The sequence below is a fragment of the Humulus lupulus genome, chromosome 8, assembly GCF_963169125.1.
Source record: "Humulus lupulus chromosome 8, drHumLupu1.1, whole genome shotgun sequence".
Lineage (NCBI taxonomy): Eukaryota > Viridiplantae > Streptophyta > Magnoliopsida > Rosales > Cannabaceae > Humulus > Humulus lupulus.
The window spans coordinates 1,779,006-1,786,314 of record NC_084800.1 but is presented as its reverse complement, the minus strand read 5'-3'; positions in this window follow the sequence as shown (position 1 = coordinate 1,786,314).

Here is a 7,309-nt window from a genome sequence, read left to right as displayed (position 1 = left end):
TGTTTCCCTTCGTCCTCCTTTTCTTAAATTAAAAGTTTTTTTTATTTATTTTAGTTATTCGTCATTCGTCTTCTTCTTTAATTTAATATTTTTTCTTTGTTTTAGTATTTATTTTAAATTTTCATTCTAAAATATATTTATTTTATATTGTAAAATAAAAGAAAAAGTAAAACTACAAATGAGTCATTTGTTATTAATTAAAATTTAATTTTTTAAGGATTTAATTATTATTTTTAGAAAAATAAATTAATTTTTTTAATAAAATGAGTATTATTTGGTAACAGTCAAAGTTCGGGAGGCAAAATTGTTAATTATTCTACACATGGTAGTGTCACATCAACAAACAAAATGACACATCATCAATCTGTTATCCACCTAGGACGAAATCTAACAGAAGACTCGTATTTAAGTATCGTGCATAGTTCATGGGGAATTTTTAACATCGTGAATCATTCATGGGTACGATCATATAGTGGTCATAGTTCGGAGGCAAAAATGCAATTTATTTTTATAAATATATAGATATAACACACTTTCCCAAATATATTGATAAACTATTATTGAATGGATAAAGTGTGATTTTCATAGGGAAATTTTACACTATATGCATCATAAATATAGTTAAATTTTTTAACATGTCATCATGAAAATTCTCTCATTAATGTGCCTCCTCCCTTATTTTGGACAAAAATACCCTCATTTTCTCTCTCTATCTCTCTCTCTCATCCATCATTTACGCCATTTTCACAGCAACCATTGTCGATTTTCACAGTCAAACCGGTGAAGAAATTGTACTGCTCGGATCTAGAAGTTTCATGTCAAGTGAAGAAATTGTCATTCTTGACATTTTTTGAGAGAAAAATCATGGGTAAGTATCATTTCATTTATCTACTTGTGAATTTGAAATGTCATCGTTAGATATTAGATTCGAACTGTTCTGTTGTTGAGTGTGGTATTTTTTCTGCATTTTTTGATATGTTCTTCGGATCTGGAAATATGTGGGTGCCATTCCAAAATCGATAGCCTTTTGATGGTACATCGATTGTATGTCGATGGTACATCGATTGTATGTCGATGGTACATCGATTATATGTCGATGTTGGAGCGAACATCTAATTTAGATGTTATTTTCGATATAATATCAATGGTATATCGATGTTGAATCGATGCCATATATGTTGATTTGGTTCTGCGTCGATATGGCATTGATATACCATCGAAATGGAATCGCGTACATATGGCAACCATCAGCATCGATGATATATCGATGGTACATCGATGCAATTTCAATGTTGGGGCGAACATATAATTTAGATGTCATGCTCTATATAATATCAATGGTATATTGATGCTGAATCAATGTCATATATGTTGATTTGGTTCAGCATTGATATACCATCGAAATGGAATCATGTACATATGGCAACCATAAGCAACGATTATGCATCGAAATGTCATCGATGTTGAATTGCAATGTAGATTTTCATAGGCATCGATTCTTCATCGATTACACTTTATTGTTATAATTTTCTTATGTTTTTTTTTTGTAAATTTGCAGGTTCCAGAGTTAATATAATTGTTTCTTACAACAGTGTTTGGGAACGGAAAGGAGAGAAATGGAATTTCAAAGCTGGTTTGAACACTATAATACATGTACCAATTGATGTTGGTTACATAGAATTATTAGAGAAGTTGTATTCAAAGCTGAAAGTGGATAGGTTATTGTTTGACTTAAAGGCGGAAGTGACGTTTACATGCAATGATTTTAGCGTAGATCCCATTGAAATCATAGATGATGAAGGAGTTAGTGCTCTTATTCTTGACAATTCGAAGTCCTTAAGACATCGGGTTCCTTTATGCGTTAGTTCGATTGCAAAGAACATTGCTTTTCTTGATCCATCTCCTAGAGCAAGTGTTAATGTGGAAAACCATAATCAATCCTGCACGGCTGTTCCACAAACTACAGCTCTTGGGCCAAGTGTATGCATGGGAGGTCCTAGTCATAATGAAACTTTTTTCCCCCCAACAAATCTCCTGCATGATGATGGGTATGAGTATGAGCCTTATGTCAATGACGATCCAGTTGCCCATTTTGGTGATGATGATGAAAGAGTTGAGGGGTGCAGTAGCTCTGATGATAACTCCGAGGATCAGTTGTTGATGATACATGTGGTTCAAGTAGATAACTTAAATGTACGACCCTTGCCAAGACGTCAAGAAAGCCAAGGACGGAGGACTGCTGGCTCAGAGAGCAATCGTCCAACTACACAAGACGATAAAAATAGATGGATTTCTCCGGCATATACTGCTGAAGATATCTCATGCCCTTCTTATGTTATCCCCACGTTATCTGGAGTGAGTTGTGGAGTAATAGAAGTTGGGAAGGATTTTGAGAACATGTTAGAGTTGAAGACGAATGCACACTTGTGTGCAATGAAGCAGAACTTCGAGTTGTGGTGAAGAAGTCAGGTACTGAAGTTTGGTATATCACTTGCAAGGATCCTAATTGTGGGTGGAGATTGAGGGGGAAGAGAATGCATAAATTTGATATGTTCGAGATAACTCGTTTCACCGATAAACACACTTGCTCACTTGACCTCCGACATAAAGGCCATTGCCAAGCAGCACCTTGGGTTATTGGTCATTGCATAAAGAAAAAATATCAGACTAGATCGAATGCGTACATGTAAAACAACATAAGAGAAGACATTAAGAATGATTATGGCATTGAGTTTTCATATGGAAAAGCTTGGAGATGTCGAGAGAAGACTATTTCTTATGTTAGAGGGACACTGGAAGCATCCTACCAGAAGCTACTATCGTACTTGTTCATGTTTCAACAAAAAAATCCCGGGACGTTGACAGATTTTGTCACTGAGGAGGATTGGTTCAAATATTGTTTTTTCTCACTCAGAGTTAGTAGAAGAGGGTTTCGTACATGTTGTCCTGTGTTATGTGTGGACGACACTTTTTTAAAGACAAAATACGGTGGACAGATGTTATGTGCAGTCGCGCTGGATGCAAATAACCATCTATATCCAGTTGCATTTGGTATTGTGGATAGTGAGAATCATGATTATTGGAAGTATTTCATGTCAAAGCTAAAGGAAGCGATTGGGGAAGTTGAGGACCTGGCGTTTGTATCTGACAAGCATGCAAGTACTGCACATGCCTTGGAAACTATTTTCCCCGATGCCTATCACGGTGCTTGCTACCACCACATTAGTATGAATGTGGTTGCTAAATTAAGACTGATCATTGTCATGTGTTGATGTATAATGCGGCATATTACGCTGAAAGTTTCAACAATAAGACCCGGGACGCTAGGAGCTTTCCGATAACTACATTCGTCGAATTTATTCGCTTCACACTGCAGTCTTGGTTCTGTGATAGGAGAGAAACTAGCAAGAAGACAACTACAACTCTTGCACCGACCTATGAGAAAAATTTGGTGGATATGACTGAGAAAGCTCGATTCTTGATCCCTTATGCAATAGGGAGGCATGAGTTTCATGTGTTAGATGGTGAGTTGAATGGTGAAGTCGACCTCCTAAATAAGACATGCACATGTGGCGTGTTTCAGATTATTGGTATCCCATGTGCTCATTGATGGACCCAAATCGGGTATGTTTAAATATTTATACTCGCAAGCGCACGAATCGTATTTATAGAATAGTTTTCGTGTAAGCACGAGGTCGAACCCAAAGGAGTTGTCTAAAATCAAAAAGAAAACTATTTTAAATCAAAAGTAATAAATTCTAACCTAGTTCCAAAGATTGATGAGTTTTAATATTATGAACATAAAATAAAAGATTGAAAAATAAAGCTATTTAAGAGAATAAAAATAAAGCAATAATGAGTTGAAAATAAGTGTTAAAAGAAAAGATTATTAAGATACTAGAATCCACAAAATGTAAGTTTAATAATATTTATTAGTATATTGATTCCCAAGTTTTAGTGATAGTTAAAATAAATCAAACTATCATTTTCTAAATAGATTTATAATTTTAAACACAAATTTCTTATAAAAAGATAGGATTTTTCTTCACTTTTCTAAATTCTAATTTCAAAGCATTTAGTGTAAATCAATCTAATGAAATAACAAATAAATCAATGAACATTATTTATAAGGCAAAACATAATATTTTTGTTCTAAGCATGGATGTGTACAATTTAATGACACATCTTACACAAAGAATATTATGTTTATGCACTAATGAAGAACAAAGTGTAAATATGTTCTAACAATCTAAAATACAAGATATTTAAGATGAAATAAATATATGAAGAAGAAAATTCCATAAACTTTGTTGCACAAAATGGGAAATCAAGATACAAAATAAACACTATCTAGTTACACATTGTTTCATCATCACCTTAATAATCTTAAAAAGATTAGAAACACATAACTAGAATAACAAATACAAACTAAAAATTACAAACATAAATAGGAAAATTTGGAGGAGAAACCCCCAAATTTTCCTCTAAAAATACATAGAAAAAAATAAAAAGAAGAAGAAGATGAAGAGAATTGAGAGGTTTTCGAATGTGTAGAAACTTTGTGTAGAGTAACCTCCCCCCTCAAATGGACACCAAACTCCCTTATTTATAGCCAAAAAATGGGAATTAAAATAATCAATTTAAATTAATTAAATTGATTAAATTAATTGAATTAATTATAATATGGCAAATAGGGGTAAATTATAGGGTGTAATAATAATGTTTTTGGGTAAAATGTGTAAAAAGTGGGGTAAAAATGTTGGTATTTTTAGACAAAAGGGACAATGTTGGGCTCAATAAAATTGGACAGCTTTATGGCACTTGGGGTGCAAGGGGCTGGTGGCTGCTATGCCTGGCGTAGGGCAGGTGGGCCGGCTTGTTGGTTCAGCCCAGGTGGAGAAGCTGCTGGAGGCTGCTTGGCGTGCTGGCTGATTGCTGAAGAAGGCAGGTTGATGTTTGGATTTGAGGCTGGCAGGTGGCATTTGGAGAAATGGCAGGGGATTTGAACGTGGTGGCTGGAGGAGAAATGATTGCTGGGAGGAGTTGGGCTTTGTGGCATTGGGCCTTGGGCCTGCTGAAGAAAAAGGCCTACTTCCTTAGCTTTCTCCCAAAAATACCACTTTTCTCTCATTTTCTTGCTTTTTTTTCATGAGCAAAAATACCATAAATTCCCTACATAATAAATACAAAATAAATCATAATAAAATATTTTCAATTATAAAATAAATCAATTTAATTCTTTGAAAATATCAATTATAACATAATTTATATTTAACATTTAATTTCAATAATACAACATTTTTTTACCACAAACTAAACAACAATAATTCAAATAATTAACTACAATATTTTACAACAAAATAACTATAAAAAAACACACAAAAATATAGAAAATCAAAATAAACCTAATAAATTCAAAATTACTTAAAAACTTAATAAATCAATTAAAAACTCAAGAATTAAGCAACAATTAGCACATAAAAAGTGGTAAAATAACTCTATTTTGTAGAGTTATCACTCATGCACTATCTGGATCCCTTAAGCGAGGGGTGAACTTTTATTTGTTGTGTTCAGATTACTATAAAATTGAGACATGGAGATCATCTTACACAGAATCTATATATCCTACTGGTAACGAGGAAGAATGGATTGTTCCACATGACATTATGACAATAAAAGTGAGAACACCTGCGTAAAAAAACCCGATTGGTCGTCCAAAGAAGAAACAAGGTAGGCCTAAGAAAAAAGGCCATCCTTCCAATGGAGATAAATTGGTTGTAAAACGCAAGTGCAGCACTTGTGGAGGTCTAGGCCATAATAGGGCAACTTGTAAAGTTCGTGTTTGAAATTTATGGCATCAATGTTAAACTTTTTATTTGGGTACTATTAATCTTTTTATTTGGGGAAGTTGAGGACCTGGCGTTTGCTTTATTTGTGTATTAATGGACCTTGTTAATCTTTTTATTTGTGTATTAATGGATTTTGTCAATCGAAATGACATTGTTTATATACATAACTAAGGAGAAATATATTATTGTGTATCATCGAAATGACATTTTTTATATACAAAAGTAAGGAGAAATCAAAATAAATTTTCTAACATATAGAAATCAAAATAGATTTTCTAACATCAAAGGTACACATTCTCATAAAAAATGTCGATGCATAATTTATCCCTGAAATACTGAATGTGGTCGTCGATGGCATATGATTAGGGAATGTCTCCAAGAATAAACTCCAAGTGTTTGATAGCGAATATGCCACAATCTCCGCTGAAACCAAGAAATCGCATTTGTGAGTGTATTGAAACTTAAAGGAGAACAATGTTACGAAAATCTAAAGTTAGTATGTCTAAATACCTACTTTTAGACTGTGGGACAATATCAGTGGACATGCGTCGCCAATCAAAGTTTGGAACGGTGATCTTCAGTCTAGCTATTTTCAACTTGGGGTGTCCTTTAAATATAACAGAAGCGTTGAGTAAAGATGGAAGCATCCTAGTCCAATGCTCGATTAACTCAGACAACTTATTACGGCTAAAGTTGTAATGATCTGAGTCAAATACAGTGATCATCCAATCAGTGAAATTTATTTTGCAAAGGACTCAATGACGATTTTCCAAGCAACAGTGGAAGTAGACCTCGTTGCAATCACTCCAAGGCTTCTTGTATTTTTTAGCATCTCCTTTCACGAAATTAAGAATGTCCTCATCCCATTGGTAAGCCCTTCTTTTATTCTTGAAGTCCTTATATATAGCAGGAATATACTGTGCAAATGATAAATCAAGTACGGTGGCTTTCACGGGGTACGTCCTCGGCAACTCAAAAAGACGTCTCCGTATAAGATAATTCACAGCGTCGAAATGCTGGAAATAAATAGAGTATCGTTAAGGAATAGTGGATTGTTAAAATGAGATAAATGTTCTTACAAATATAAAAGACTTACAGTTTCTGCCAATCATTCTTTTGCCACCTTCAACTTCAAGAACCAAACAGGGGTGCCATCACAACATTCCAACTTCCTCGGTCTGCTGTTGTCAATCTCACCGAGTACCCATCGGTTAAAAGTTGTCAACATATCTTGATCCAACACCTTTAAAGAATGGATCGTAACTGGGTCCTTGAACTTTGGTTTCTTGGCTGCTGGAGTATAGTCCTCGTACTTTACTGGTCTCTGTCTAGTGCGCTTACCTATAACGGGAGCAATTAGTATCTAATCTCTTTAAAACACGTAAAAACTCATGGATTAGTCATACTTAAGACCATCTGCACTAGCTGAGAAGGTGCGACTTCTACAACAGGAGGCTCGT